This window comes from Salvelinus fontinalis, chromosome 5 (genome assembly GCF_029448725.1).
Source record: "Salvelinus fontinalis isolate EN_2023a chromosome 5, ASM2944872v1, whole genome shotgun sequence".
In the NCBI taxonomy this organism is placed as follows: domain Eukaryota; kingdom Metazoa; phylum Chordata; class Actinopteri; order Salmoniformes; family Salmonidae; genus Salvelinus; species Salvelinus fontinalis.
This window is the reverse complement of record NC_074669.1, coordinates 66665831-66681762: the sequence shown is the minus strand read 5'-3', so window position 1 is coordinate 66681762 and position 15932 is coordinate 66665831. Positions and strand designations below refer to the sequence as shown.

Sequence of the window (15932 nt, the reverse complement as noted above, 5' to 3'; positions counted from 1 at the left end):
TAGACACTCCTGTCCTAGACACTCCTGTCCTAGACACTCCTGTCCTAGACACTCCTGTCCTAGACACTCCTGTCCTAGACACTCCTGTCCTAGACACTCCTGTCCTAGACACTCCTGTCCTAGACACTCCTGTCCTAGACACTCCTGTCCTAGACACTCCTGTCCTAGACACTCCTGTCCTAGACACTCCTGTCCTAGACACTCCTATGGATCTCATGTAAGAGTCACGGTAACGCTTTCATCTTGCCTTTTTACGATTGGCTGGGTGGAACTGTTGCCCTATTGCTTCCACCAATCAGATCCTCTCAGATCTACAGTAGTGGCCAGGAGGGAGGGGCTACAGTGCCTGATTTGGAATTCAGAATGTTTGAGTGACAGTTGTAGAAGGGGTCTATTATATAGTTCCCTTGATTTCATTGGAAATACATTTTTCACTTTACCTGATGTTGACTGTATCAGGAAGCGACACCATACGGGTGTGTGTATATATATATATATAGCACCAGTCAGACGTTTTGGACACACCTCCTCATTCAAGGGTTTTTCCTTTATTTTTTACTATTTTCTACATTGTAGAATAATAGTGAAGACGTCAAAACTATGAAATAACACATATGGGATCATATATTCTTCAAAGTAGCCACCCTTTGCCTTGATGACAGCTTTGCACACTCTAGGCATTCTCTCAACCAGCTTCATGAGGTAGTCACCTGGAATGCATTTCAATGAACAGGTGTGCCTTTAGGCAGTCTATGCTATTAACAAGGATCCAGTTTCCGATTAACTTAGCCTTAAGATGCTTTTTTGGGACACCGGCTCCTGGACCCAAAGGGCTCTGGTCTAAAGTAGTACACTACATAGTGTATAGGGTGCCTTTTGGGACGCAACCAGTAAGACCAGACATGCAGTAACTAGTTATTGAATGTGTTTAGTTTCCCTGCGACATGAACAGAACTGATACAGCACTAAGGACCCTGCGGATGGACGGACGACCAGGCCTCTTTTTATACGTGTGAATTGTGAATTGTAATATACTCTTGTACTGTACAGTCTTCGCTTTAGATATTATGAAGTATATATTATATACTGCTTTATCAAAGAGCAACATGTAGCCAAAGAGTTGGAAATAACTGTTCTGTTGCAAAACGTTTCTTAAAATGGAAGCAAATTAAACAGGAGGGACTTAACTGAATTTGTCCAATCTAAACTATTTTTAGTTGCAACAGAATCGGTGGAATAAAAACACCTCCGATTGTGAACTAGAATGTGTGAAAGGTGTTAGGTTTATGTTGTACCTCCAGGGTCGTGTTCACTAGGCACCAAACAGACTGAAACAGGGAAGGACTACCTGGACTTGTCCAATAAGAAACCCTCATTTTTCATTGTGTGTTGCAAAACCCTATCCATTTCGTGTCCTAATGAATACCACCCAGTTATGTAGTTGAATGTAGAAACAGCGGTTGTATTCTGTGCAGCAGTATGGAGGCTTTAATCAGTGGGGGAAGACTGGAGAGCTGTAGATAGAAATGTAACTATGCAACTTGAGATGTGGTTGAGAATCATCCCCATTTCCAGCTTGAGTTACTCAGAAACAGACTTTTCCTCACAGGAACATACAATGAACAAAAATGTAAACACAACATGTAAAGTGTTGGTCCCGTGTTTCATGAGCGGAAAAAATAAATACAAATCCCAGTAATGTTCCATACGTACAAAAAGCTTACCTTAAATTGTGCACAAATTTGTTTATATCCCTGTTAGTGAGCATTTTGCCTTTGCTAAAATAATCCAGCCACCTGACAGGTGTGGCATATCAAGAAGCTGATTAAACAGAATACTCATTACACAGGTGCACCTTGTTCTGGGGACAATAAAAGGCCACTAAATGTACAGTTTTGTCACAACACAATACCACAGATGTCTCAAGGGAGCGTGCAATTGGCATGCTGACTGCAGGGATGCCCACCAGAGCTGTTGCCCGTGAATCATGCTGACTGCAGGGATGCCCACCAGAGCTGTTGCCCGTGAATTACATATCTCTATGAGCTGCCACCGCCATTTTAGAGAATTTGGCAGTGCGTTCAACCTACTCAACCACAGAACACATGTAACCATGCCAGCTCAGGACCTCCACACTCAGCCTCTTCACCTCTGGGATCATCTGATTGGTGCTGAGGAGAATTTGGCTGTAATTAAGCCCTTGTGGGTAAAAACTCATTTTGATTGGCTGCCATGTGAAATCCATAGATTAAGGCCTAAAATATTTCAATTGGCTGATTTCCTTATATGAACTGTAACAGTCTTTACATTTGAGTTGATATTTTTGTTCAGTATAAAGTGAGATTCTGGAACATTTCCAGCTATTAGATTTCTAGGTTCTAATCTAGCACACCGAAGAAAACAAAATGGGCAACATAACATTTGAAACCTGAATTCAATTACAATAAAATCTGTCTTAGGGACCTGGCTAATGTTTACCGAATATTAACTACATTAGTTCTCCCTCTCATACCATGTGGTCCATTTAATACAGAGGTTATGCAAGGTTGTACATTGTAAATCCAAGTGTTTGTTCAGTCCGGTGAATAAAGGTTGAATTAAAACTATGCATGTCATTCTTAACTGGATCTGTGTTCCCTTGTCCGGTCAGTGAGTGATTTCAACCTGGGAAACAAAGCGTGTCTTTAGTTGTAATGTGTCTCTTACAGCCATCAATTATATGAGGGTCAAGTGGAACACTGCAGTCAGTGGAAATCAGATGAGTGCTGCATTCACACAGGCTGGATCAATAAAAACATTGTAAGAACAATTATTAGCAAGAGACCTGATTAGTAAATAGACCAACTGGTGGTGGGGGGTCCGAAACAGGCTGCCTGTGGAAACAGCCTAGGAGACATGCCTTAAAATGAACACAAGCTCAGTCAAGATTAATTGAACAAATGTCAGCAACACATTGATTAGTCTACATGGCTTTTATTAAATCAGTAAATCAGCCATGAGGATCCATTCCAGAATGGAGAGTTCAGGTTGAGAGACAGTCCCTCTGGGATGTAGCTTGTGAGTGAGGAATGATGACAGCAGCCATTTTAGGATTCCACCTGCTTCTCCTGGTCAATGACTGTAGGTGAGAAGAATGGCTTAGACATCAGAGAATTGTGACATCGATGCTAACGTGACAAAGTTAACCACCTCAAAAAAAAAAAAAAAATCACCCAAATTCAAGATGGCATACCCATCAGAGTGCCTTATTTCAGGGTCTAGTAGTCCTAGTTGCAGACATTGTTGCCATCAGATTTCATAGTAAATCCAGTGGCTACTAAGGCATTGTATTTACCCTCTTTGGTAGGTAGAGTGTTCTTCTCCTCAGTCTCAGTCTTCTTCAGTTTAGTCTTGTCAAACTGAGCGATCTCACTCACATCTGGTTTGTCTGCCATTGTTGACTTGGATTCTAATGAAACAGATTGGTGTTACATAAACAGCCAACGGCATGCCAATACCATAAAGTTTACAGACTTGATGTGGAGTAACACTATTAGGCCTAACATTCTACTGAAGTCATACACCTGCTGACAGTCCCTAAAACATAAGCAAATGAACCACAAGCAAAGGCCTACCTTGAACCTCCACGGGTACTGCACTACACAAACTGGTTTGTAAATAAGGAATGAATAAACAAGTTCATTTCCGGAATCTATTTATGGGAATGGAAACGAACGCTGATTACTAGCAGGAGGGGCCTTCTAATTAAGTGGTGGCACCTGTGTTCATTCGCCAGTTTGACATCAAATTAGCATAATTGGATAGGCTACTGTCGAACACCGAATGAAGTGAACACCCAACTGTGGGATTTTGAATTAACAGAAAAAACTGTTCTGTCACCTGTAATTTATTATAAAAACCATGCCACTCTTTCTCAAGCTCATTTGATCGACGATTCGGTTTTGTTTACATCAAAATTCAAAAGATAGATAATAAACTGCACGTGTCTTTAAAATTGACCAGAGCCAATCAGAAGCACGCCTGGGAGTTGGCTCGGTTTCGTAACGCGGCTGAATACGGAAAGAACAGAACTGGAGATTCCGTGTGAGAGCAGAAAGTCAAGACGTAAAGGTGACCAAAAGTATCCCCTGTTAAGTGTACATTTGATACAACGAATGTACCTGTTTGATTTAGCGACTGTTGGGTTTAAAACCGCGGCGTGAAACATTCATTCAGTCAGAGCACCTTGTGTTGTTGTGTATTTGTTGTCATTGTCAGTATAATATCAACACGACTGTATTTACAACAATCTGTATACAGTCATAACATCATCATGCCCAGTCGTCATTCTCGAGCTGGTATTGACATGACTTCTATGTCACTGACTTCACTGTAGAATATTTGGCTACATGTCAATGTTGGAATAGCAAACAATAAGAGTAGCAAACAAAAATCCAGCTAGCTGACCAAAGATGTTATATAGCTGCTGTATCAGTATTATCCAGCTAGCTGATCAAAGATGATATATAGCTGCTGTATCAGTATTATCCAGCTAGCTGACCAAAGATGGTATATAGCTAGCTGACCAAAGATGGTATATAGCAACTGTATCAGTATTATCCAGCTAGCTGATCAAAGATGATATATAGCTACTGTATCAGTATTATCCAGCTTGCTGACCAAAGATGGTATATAGCTGCTGTATCAGTATTATCCAGCTAGCTGACCAAAGATGGTATATAGCTGCTGTATCAGTATTATCCAGCTAGCTGACCAAAGATGGTATATAGCTAGCTGACCAAAGATGGTATATAGCTACTGTATCAGTATTATCCAGCTAGCTGACCAAAGATGGTATATAGCTAGCTGACCAAAGATGGTATATAGCTACTGTATCAGTATTATCCAGCTAGCTGACCAAAGATGGTATATAGCTAGCTGACCAAAGATGGTATATAGCTACTGTATCAGTATTATCCAGCTAGCTGACCAAAGATGGTATATAGCTAGCTGACCAAAGATGGTATATAACTACTGTATCGGTATTATCCAGCTAGCTGATCAAAGATGGTATATAGCTACTGTATCAGTATTATCCAGCTAGCTGACCAAAGATGGTATATAGCTAGCTGACCAAAGATGGTATATAGCTACTGTATCAGTATTATCCAGCTAGCTGACCAAAGATGGTATATAGCTACTGTATCAGTATTATCCAGCTTGCTGACCAAAGATGGTATATAGCTACTGTAACAGTATTATCCAGCAAGCTGACCAAAGATGGTATATAGCTAGCTGACCAAAGATGGTATATAGCTACTGTATCAGTATTATCCAGCTAGCTGACCAAAGATGGTATATAGCTAGCTGACCAAAGATGGTATATAGCTACTGTATCAGTATTATCCAGCTAGCTGACCAAAGATGGTATATAGCTAGCTGACCAAAGATGGTATATAACTACTGTATCGGTATTATCCAGCTAGCTGATCAAAGATGGTATATAGCTACTGTATCAGTATTATCCAGCTAGCTGACCAAAGATGGTATATAGCTAGCTGACCAAAGATGGTATATAACTACTGTATCGGTATTATCCAGCTAGCTGATCAAAGATGCTATATAGCTACTGTATCGGTATTATCCAGCTAGCTGATCAAAGATGGTATATAGCTACTGTAACAGTATTATCCAGCTAGCTGATCAAAGATGGTATATAGCTACTGTATCAGTATTATCCAGCTAGCTGATCAAATATGGTATATAGCTGCTGTAACAGTATTATCCAGCAAGCTGATCAAAGATGGTATATAGCTGCTGTATCAGTATTATGACCATGATGGTAATACATCTTGGCTACAGTAATGACACTGTCCATCATTTGGTATTATAGAAGCAGTTGTTTTTCTAGGCTGTAGACGACACCTCTAGTCAGTTGAGTACTTCAGCAGTTATGTACAGCGTGTCCTCCTGTCAACTGCACATTTACCACCTCATAAGTGAAGACAGGGTCTATGTTAGCCAGCAGATCCGACCCGCTTGCTTACAGCTCCACTAGGGTCGGACAAACTTCCTGTGTAGATGAAAACTACTGCGGAGCCCGTCCGACCCAAGTGCAGCAGTAAAACAGCGTGTTTGATCGGCTGGGTGTGTGTGTGTCAGAGATTCTACGCCTGTTACGTTCCCCAGTTTCTGTGTTGTGGTTTGTATTTGAGTGTGTGTTTCAGGAGATGGCTTCCTGAAGTTCTCCCCAGGCAGCTGATTGGTCGGCCCCAATTGATAATTGGAGAGCTGACCCCGCCCCCTCGTCAAGAAGCAGCTGACTCTAATCACCATTGCCACCTGAAGCTATAAAAGCCAGTGTTCGGTGGTAGAGAGAGAGATCCTTGAAGGCTGAGGAATGCAGAGAGTTTGATTGTGAGAGAGATATTTGCTGAGAGAGATATTTGCTGAGAGAGATATTTGCTGAGAGAGATATTTGCTGAGAGAGATATTTGCTGAGAGAGATATTTGCTGAGAGAGATATTTGCTGAGAGAGATATTTGCTGAGAGAGATATTTGCTGAGAGAGATATTTGCTGAGAGAGATATTTGCTGAGAGAGATATTTGCTGAGAGAGGAGGCTGATGGTTTTGGGGTAATTTACTGTGTTAGTTGTTGCTGGGACCAGTGGGAATATTCTGTAAGTGTGTTGCTCAGTCAGACAGAGCCTCATTGATGTCCTGTGTTTCTGAGTGTTTGTGAAATTGTTAATAATTATTCTGTTTAATTTGTTCCCAGGGGGGAAGGGGAAGGCACTTTGGGAGTGTTTAGGCAAGAGGCCGCGGGCATACTGTAGTATATTTACTGTCTAGGCACACTAGGTAAGATCTGGGCGGACCACCCTCTGTATTTTGGTTAGGGAACCAGGTGGTGCTAAGTTAGGTGGGTAGGCAGATTAGATAGAAGTGGGGGGGGCTTTGACATTTACTTTCTTTGCTTTGGTTCCGTCCAGCCCCTTTACCCCATATTACCGTGTAGGAAATAAATCCTAGTAAATGGTCAATTCTGCCTTTTTGTCATCCTTAATCGCACCTACAGTCCATACCTCTTTCGCATCACGGAGAGTTGAGTTGCAGTAGGGTGTTGCGTTCCCTCTTCACAGAGGCGTGTGTAACAACACCTATCATAGAGAAGGACAGAATAACTAGTAGAAGAATAGGCTGTAGTTAAATACAGAACAGTACATCCCTTAGGTTATCTGTGTGTGAGAGAGAGAGGCTTTGAATGAGCACATTGTTTGCACAGGTCTAGCAGGCTGGTGTACTTTTGCATGCAGTCAACAGGACACAGGTATTGGTTGGCTCTCTCTCTCTCTCCAGTGTTTTTCCACTGTGATGTTTACAGAGACACAGACACTGCTGCAGTGTGTCTCAGAAGAAGGACCCCCACCTTATGACCCCTTCAGGACTGTCTAGGGGGAGTTTAAGCAACTGTTGTGTTCTCTATTCCAGAATTAGCAGCACTGTGATGTCATTAGAATTGTTTGGAATATTCCACATAAAGACAGCATACTGTTTGGTATTTATTTGTCCATATGCCTCCCAACTAGTCAACTATCGATCATCCTATTGATTAGTTTAACCGGGTTTGTTAGTGCTGGGCTAGAACAAAACAATGTTGTTCTCTGGGTTCAAGGTTGAAGAAGAATGAAATGACAGTCTTACATAGGCCTGACAGCAGGTCGCTCCATTCTCACATGTTGTTTTAATTGTCCCCTTCCTGTGGGCCAATGGAGGATTATCAGATGGCTCTAAACAATAGTCCTCTGTTTCTTCACCTCAACTCTGGGCCCACAAACACACACACACACACTGAGGGATTGATGCCGTACGTATGACCTGCTTGGATATCAGCAGAGGAGGTTACAGAGAAAACAGAGAGAGTATCGGGCGTGCCAAGATCATAGACTACAGAAAACAGAGAGAGTATCGGGCATGCCAAGATCATAAACTACAGAAAACAGAGAGAGTATCGGGCATGCCAAGATCATAGACTACAGAAAACAGAGAGAGTATCGGGCATGCCAAGATCATAGACTACAGAAAACAGAGAGAGTATCGGGCATGCCAAGATCATAGACTACAGAAAACAGAGAGAGTATCGGGCGTGCCAAGATCATAGACTACATAAAACAGAGAGAGTATCGGGCATGCCAAGATCATAGACTACAGAAAACAAAGAAAGGATCTGGTGTGCCAAGATCATAGGCTAGGACCTGACATATGCACGGATGATCAGTGTGTACGTAGCCTACGTATAAACGGGTGTGTTGAGACGTGTGTGTTAAGTGCATATTGTACTCGTGTGTGTGTGTGTGTGTGTGTGTGTGTGTGTGTGTGTGTGTGTGTGTGTGTGAGAGAGAGAGAGACTACAAATCAAAGGAGGTTGGTGGCACCTTAACTGGGCAGGATGTGCTTGTGGTAATGACTGGAGCGGAATCAGTTGACTGGGATCAAATACATTAAACACGATTCCAATGTGTTTGATGCCGTTCTATTTGCTCTGTTCCATCCATTATTATGAGCCGTCCTCCCCTCTACAGCCTCCTGTGGAAGAAATGTAAGTCCGGGCATCGTTGAGAGGAAGAAGGTCTGGGTAGGTGGGGGTGTCTCCCTGCTTATTGTGGTTGTTTACCAATTCGTTCTATCTAGGCCCCCTTCAGTTCCTTCTAAATATCTGCTCTTCTATCTCATGTGTCTATATGTCTGTCTGTGTCTGTCACTCCCTGTTCATCTCCACCATAGCTGTGTCAGTGTTCTACAAGTAGCTGTGTCAGCTTTCTACAAGTAGCTGTGTCAGCGTTCTACAAGTAGCTGTGTCAGCGTTCTACAAGTAGCTGTGTCAGCCTTCTACAAGTAGCTGTGTCAGCGTTCTACAAGTAGCTGTGTCAGTGTTCTACAAGTAGCTGTGTCAGCTTTCTACAAGTAGCTGTGTCAGCGTTCTACAAGTAGCTGTGTCAGCGTTCTACAAGTAGCTGTGTCAGCGTTCTACAAGTAGCTGTGTCAGCGTTCTACAAGTAGCTGTGTCAGCGTTCTACAAGTAGCTGTGTCAGCGTTCTACAAGTAGCTGTGTCAGCGTTCTACAAGTAGCTGTGTCAGCGTTCTACAAGTAGCTGTGTCAGCCTTCTACAAGTAGCTGTGTCAGCCTTCTACAAGTAGCTGTGTCAGCCTTCTACAAGTAGCTGTGTCAGCGTTCTACAAGTAGCTGTGTCAGCGTTCTACAAGTAGCTGTGTCAGCGTTCTACAAGTAGCTGTGTCAGCGTTCTACAAGTAGCTGTGTCAGCGTTCTACAAGTAGCTGTGTCAGCGTTCTACAAGTAGCTGTGTCAGCGTTCTACAAGTAGCTGTGTCAGCGTTCTACAAGTAGCTGTGTCAGCGTTCTACAAGTAGCTGTATGATGTTCTACAAGTAGCTGTATGATGTTCTACAAGTAGCTGTGTCAGCGTTCTACAAGTAGCTGTGTCAGCGTTCTACAAGTAGCTGTATGATGTTCTACAAGTAGCTGTATGATGTTCTACAAGTAGCTGTGTCAGCGTTCTACAAGTAGCTGTATGATGTTCTACAAGTAGCTGTATGATGTTCTACAAGTAGCTGTGTCAGCGTTCTGCAAGTAGCTGTATGATGTTCTGAAAGGAGGACCATCTTTTGGCACCAGAGTGCTGATGTCTGTTGTGCTGCTGTTGAATGGGGCCCGTTTTCCTGTCCTTCTCCACCCTCTCCGTCCTCCTCTCTCTCCTCCCTCCTCTCTCTCCTCCGTCCTCCTCTCCTTCCTTCTCCACCCTCTCCGTCCTCCTCTCTCCTCCCTCCTCTCTCTCCTCCCTCCTCCTCTCTCTCCTCCTCCTTTTCCCCTTCTGTCTTCTCCTCAGATAAAATACAGCTTCTTATCTTAATCCCTGGGACACACCCAGTGTACCATGGTCACACACAGACACACACACAGACAGACAGACACACACACAGACCGACAGACCGACAGACCGACAGACAGACGCCCGCTAGGAGCAGTGAGTTGAATCCCAAGGCCTACATGTTGACATATCGATGTGTTTCTGAGCCTGTCTGCCAGATTGGCAGACGATAGAGCGTTGTCAGCCAGCCCTCTGCCGTACTGCTGTGTGCTGCCGTACTGCTGTGTGCTGCCGTACTGCTGTGTGCTGCCGTACTGCTGTGTGCTGCCGTACTGCTGTGTGCTGCCGTACTGCTGTGTGCTGCCGTACTGCTGTGTGCTGCCGTACTGCTGTGTGCTGCTGTGTGCTGCCGTACTGCTGTGTGCTGCCGTACTGCTGTGTGCTGCCGTACTGCTGTGTGCTGCTGTGTGCTGCCGTACTGCTGTGTGCTGCTGTGTGCTGCCGTACTGCTGTGTGCTGCCGTACTGCTGCCGTACTGCTGTGTGCTGCCGTACTGCTGTGTGCTGCCGTACTGCTGTGTGCTGCCGTACTGCTGTGTGCTGCTGTGTGCTGCCGTACTGCTGCCGTACTGCTGTGTGCTGCCGTACTGCTGTGTGCTGCCGTACTGCTGTGTGCTGCCGTACTGCTGTGTGCTGCTGTGTGCTGCCGTACTGCTGTGTGCTGCTGTGTGCTGCCGTACTGCTGTGTGCTGCCGTACTGCTGTGTGCTGCCGTACTGCTGTGTGCTGCCGTACTGCTGTGTGCTGCCGTACTGCTGTGTGCTGCCGTACTGCTGTGTGCTGCCGTACTGCTGTGTGCTGCCGTACTGCTGTGTGCTGCCGTACTGCTGTGTGCTGCCGTACTGCTGTGTACTGCCGTACTGCTGTGTGCTGCCGTACTGCTGTGTGCGTGCGACAGGCGTGCGGGTGTTATTCTGACATTCAGCCCTAAACCAATGTGTTCCTATGACTCAACTAGCACCAGTTGACTGCCTTCACCTCCTCTGTCACCATATCAGCTCACACACACACACACACACACACACACACACACACACACACACACACACACACACACACACACACACACACACACACACACACACACACACACACACACACACACACACATTAGGTCTGCCAAGTGTCACAATGGCTTCATACCTTATTCCAATAAAAGGTGTGGCGGCACATTATAAAAAACAGGATATTTATTTATATATATATATATATTTCCTTAATCCTTTGAGGTTAGTTTGTCTATATTTACAATGGCTCACTTCAAAAACACTAGATGTAGCCTTCTGTATTTCCTCCTTAAAGGAATAGTGTGACATTTTGGCAATTAATAAACCCTTTTCCTACTTACCCAGAGTCAGATTAACTCATAACATTAATAAACCCTTTCCCTATTTACCCAGAGTCAGATTAACTCATAACATTAATAAACCCTTTTCCTACTTACCCAGAGCCAGATTAACTCATAACATTAATAAACCCTTTTCCTACTTACCCAGAGCCAGATTAACTCATGGATAACATGAATAAACCCTTTTCCTACTTACCCAGAGTCAGATTAACTCATAACATGAATAAACCCTTTTCCTACTTACCCAGAGCCAGATTAACTCATGGATAACATTAAAAACCCTTTTCCTACTTACCCAGAGCCAGATTAACTCATGGATAACATTAATAAACCCTTTTCCTACTTACCTAGAGTCAGATTAACTCATAACATTAATAAACCCTTTTCCTACTTACCCAGAGTCAGATTAACTCATGGATAACATTAAAAACCCTTTTCCTACTTACCCAGAGCCAGATTAACTCATGGATAACATTAATAAACCCTTTTCCTACTTACCCAGAGTCAGATTAACTCATAACATTAATAAACCCTTTTCCTACTTACCCAGAGTCAGATTAACTCATGGATAACATTAATAAACCCTTTTCCTACTTACCCAGAGTCAGATTAACTCATGGATAACATTAATAAACCCTTTTCCTACTTACCTAGAGTCAGATTAACTCATAACATTAATAAACCCTTTTCCTACTTACCCAGAGTCAGATTAACTCATGGATAACATTAATAAACCCTTTTCCTACTTACCCAGAGCCAGATTAACTCATAACATTAATAAACCCATTTCCTACTTATGAGTCAATGTGGAAGCTATATACAGGGGGTACCGGTACAATGTGGAGGCTATATACAGGGGTTACTGGTACAGAGTCAATGTGCAGGCTATATACAGGGGGTACCGGTACAATGTGGAGGCTATATACAGGGGGTACTGGTACAGAGTCAATGTGGAGGCTATATACAGGGGGTATTGGTACAGAGTCAATGTGGAGGCTATATACAGGGGGTACCGGTACAGAGTCAATGTGGAGACTATATACAGGGGGCACCGGTTAGTCGATGCAACTGAGGCAATATGAACATATAGGTAGAGTTTTTAAAGTGACTCCAGGTAGCAGGAACAGCTTGCAGGTGCACTGTCCCTTTAGCATGTTGTTTATGAGGAGGACAGTCATTTTGTATCAGAGTTAAGGAAGTGGATGTGGTCTCATAAATTAAAGGGATGTCTGATCCACAGTTACAATAGCCTGTTGCCAGATCTGTTTGTGCTGTGTTGCCAATTCCTACTGTGCTTGTTGACACCATAAGGAGAAGGCACACACAGATCTGGGACCAGGCTACAGAACGTAACACTACCTGGTGTGGTTAGAGTTCAACCCAGTTCTCTGCTCTGGTAAAAGAGGACTTCATGTAACTTGATATGCTGTGACAAGTGTATTTTTAAATGTCCCCAGTCTGCAACATGTGAGAGTCTGTTAGTCAGTTTGTAACCTGTGGGAGCACAGATGTCAGCATAGGAGTTGTATCTTGTTGACTGTGGCTGGCTGACATGCCAATTACAGTCCTTTAGAGAACTTTTTACCCAGAGTACATAGAGTTCTGAAGCCTTTCTGTATTTCAGCACCTCTTCTTACCACAGACACTCCGGGAAGTTACACACCAACACACACCACAAAGTTACCCTCCTACTCTTCTAACATCCATCCTTGAGACGGGCTATATTTCAGTGTGTCTTGTCACCCACCTAGACATTCCTTAACGTTACCCTGGCTCCTACCTGCTTAGCCTATTTTAGTAGGCTAGTGTGTGTGTGTGATCTCTGGGGGAAGTTGAACCCACAACCATGGCACTAGTCTTCTAAATTCTAACCTTCAGTCAGGGTGTATTTGTGTGTCTTACTACCACAGTGGTCCTCATACAGTGTGTGTTATGTGTTTGTTATGTGTGTGTCTTGCCACAGTCACCCAATCTAACCCCCTGCTCTTCTATCTGTGGCCTTTCAACCAACCAGACACACTGGCCTTTCTACCAACCAGACACACTGGCCTTTCTACCAACCAGACACACTGGCCTTTCAACCAACCAGACACACTGGCCTTTCTACCAACCAGACACACTGACCTTTCAACCAACCAGACACACTGGCCTTTCAACCAACCAAACACACTGTCCTTTCAACCAACCAGACACACTGGCCTTTCAACCAACCAGACACACTGGCCTTTCAACCAACCAGACACACTGGCCTTTCAACCAACCAGACACACTGGCCTTTCAACCAACCAGACACACTGGCCTTTCAACCAACCAAACACACTGTCCTTTCAACCAACCAGACACACTGGCCAATTAACCAACCACACACACTGGCCTTTCAACCAACCAGACACACTGACCTTTCAACCAACCAGACACACTGACCTTTCAACCAACCAGACACACTGGCCTTTCAACCAACCAGACACACTGGCCTTTCAACCAACCAGACATACTGGCCTTTCAACCAACCAGACACACTGGCCTTTCAACCAACCAGACACTGGCCTTTCAACCAACCAGACACACTGGCCTTTCAACCAACCAGACACATTGGCCTTTCAACCAACCAGACATACTGGCCTTTCAACCAACCAGACACACTGGCCTTTCAACCAACAAGACACTGGCCTTTCAACCAACCAGACACACTGGCCTTTCAACCAACCAGACACACTGACCTTTCAACCAACCAGACACATTGGCCTTTCAACCAACCAGATACACTGGCCTTTCAACCAACCAGATACACTGGCCTTTCAACCAACCAGACACACTGTGTGAAACTCACACTTACACAAGCCTTTTTCTTTCCCACCACTCAAACGTTTTCCCTCAGCGATTGAAACCCTACCCAACCATGTTTATAGAAGCCCTCCCCCAACCCAACCATGGTTATAGAAGCCCCTCCCAACCCAACAATGGTTATAGAAGCCCCCCCCCCCAACCCAACCATGGTTATAGAAGCCCCTCCCAACCCAACAATGGTTATAGAAGCCCCTCCCAACCCAACCATGGTTATAGAAGCCCTCCCCCAACCCAACCATGGTTATAGAAGCCCCTCCCAACCCAACAATGGTTATAGAAGCCCCCCCAACCCAACCATGGTTATAAAAGCCCCCCCCAACCCAACCATGGTTATAGAAGCCCCCCCCCCAACCCAACAATGGTTATAGCGGCCCCCCCCCCCCCCCCGCCCCCCCAACCCAACCATGGTTATAGAAGCTCCCCCCTGAGGTCTCTCTACCACAGTTGGCTCCCTGTCCTAGCCTCAACCTGCTGGGTGCTTTGAACAGAGGAAAATTACCAGGTCTGATGACATGGCCTTGCCACACACACACACACTGAGGACACACACACACATACACACACTGAGCACACACATACCCCCCCCCCCCCCTTCCAACCAGACACATTGGCCTTTCAACCAACCAGACACACTGGCCTTTCAACCAACCAGACACACTGGCCTTTCTACCAACCAGACACACTGGCCTTTCAACCAACCAGACACACTGGCCTTTCAACCAACCAGACACACTGGCCTTTCAACCAACCAGACACAATGGCCTTTCAACCAACCAGACACACTGGCCTTTCAACCAACCAGACACACTGTCCTTTCAACCAACCAGACACACTGGCCATTCAACCAACCAGACACACTGGCCTTTCAACCAACCAGTCACACTGACCTTTCAACCAACCAGACACACTGACCTTTCAACCAACCAGACACACTGGCCTTTCAACCAACCAGATACACTGGCCTTTCAACCAACCAGACACACTGGCCTTTCAACCAACCAGACACACTGGCCTTTCAACCAACCAGACACACTGGCCTTTCAACCAACCAGACACACTGGCCTTTCAACCAACCAGATACACTGGCCTTTCAACCAACCAGACACACTGGCCTTTCAACCAACCAGACACACTGGCCTTTCAACCAACCAGACACACTGGCCTTCCAACCAACCAGACACACTGGCCTTTCAACCAACCAGACACACTGGCCTTCCAACCAACCAGACACACTGACCTTTCAACCAACCAGACACACTGACCTTTCAACCAACCAGACACACTGGCCTTTCAACCAACCAGACACACTGGCCTTTCAACCAACCAGACACACTGACCTTTCAACCAACCAGACACACTGGCCTTTCAACCAACCAGACACACTGGCCTTTCAACCAACCAGATACACTGGCCTTTCAACCAACCAGACACACTGTGTGAAACTCACACTTACACAAGCCTTTTTCTTTCCCACCACTCAAATGTTTTCCCTCAGCGATTGAAACCCAACCCAACCATGGTTATAGAAGCCCCCCCCCCCCCAACCCAACCATGGTTATAGAAGCCCCCCCCCACAACCCAACCATGGTTATAGAAGCCCCCCCCCAACCCAACCATGGTTATAGAAGCCCCCCCTGAGGTTTCTCTACCACAGTTGGCTCCCTGTCCTCAACCTGCTGGGTGCTTTGAACAGAGGAAAATTACCAGGTCTGATGACATGGCCTAGCCCCACACACACACACACACACACACACACACACTGAGGACACCCAGCCAGGTGGTAAACAACTCAAATGATGTGGTGCTAGTGTTG

General features: G+C 45.0%; 1 long non-coding RNA gene across 1 annotated transcript; it reads right to left on the bottom strand.

Annotated features, from left to right (window-relative positions):
- Positions 1 to 2957: 2957 nt before the first annotated feature.
- Positions 2958 to 3427, bottom strand: LOC129854813 (uncharacterized). Its single transcript, XR_008759384.1, has 2 exons — positions 3213 to 3427; positions 2958 to 3118 (listed from the first exon to the last, which is right to left on the bottom strand). It is a non-coding gene; the product is annotated as an uncharacterized LOC129854813 (long non-coding RNA).
- Positions 3428 to 15932: the final 12505 nt, after the last annotated feature.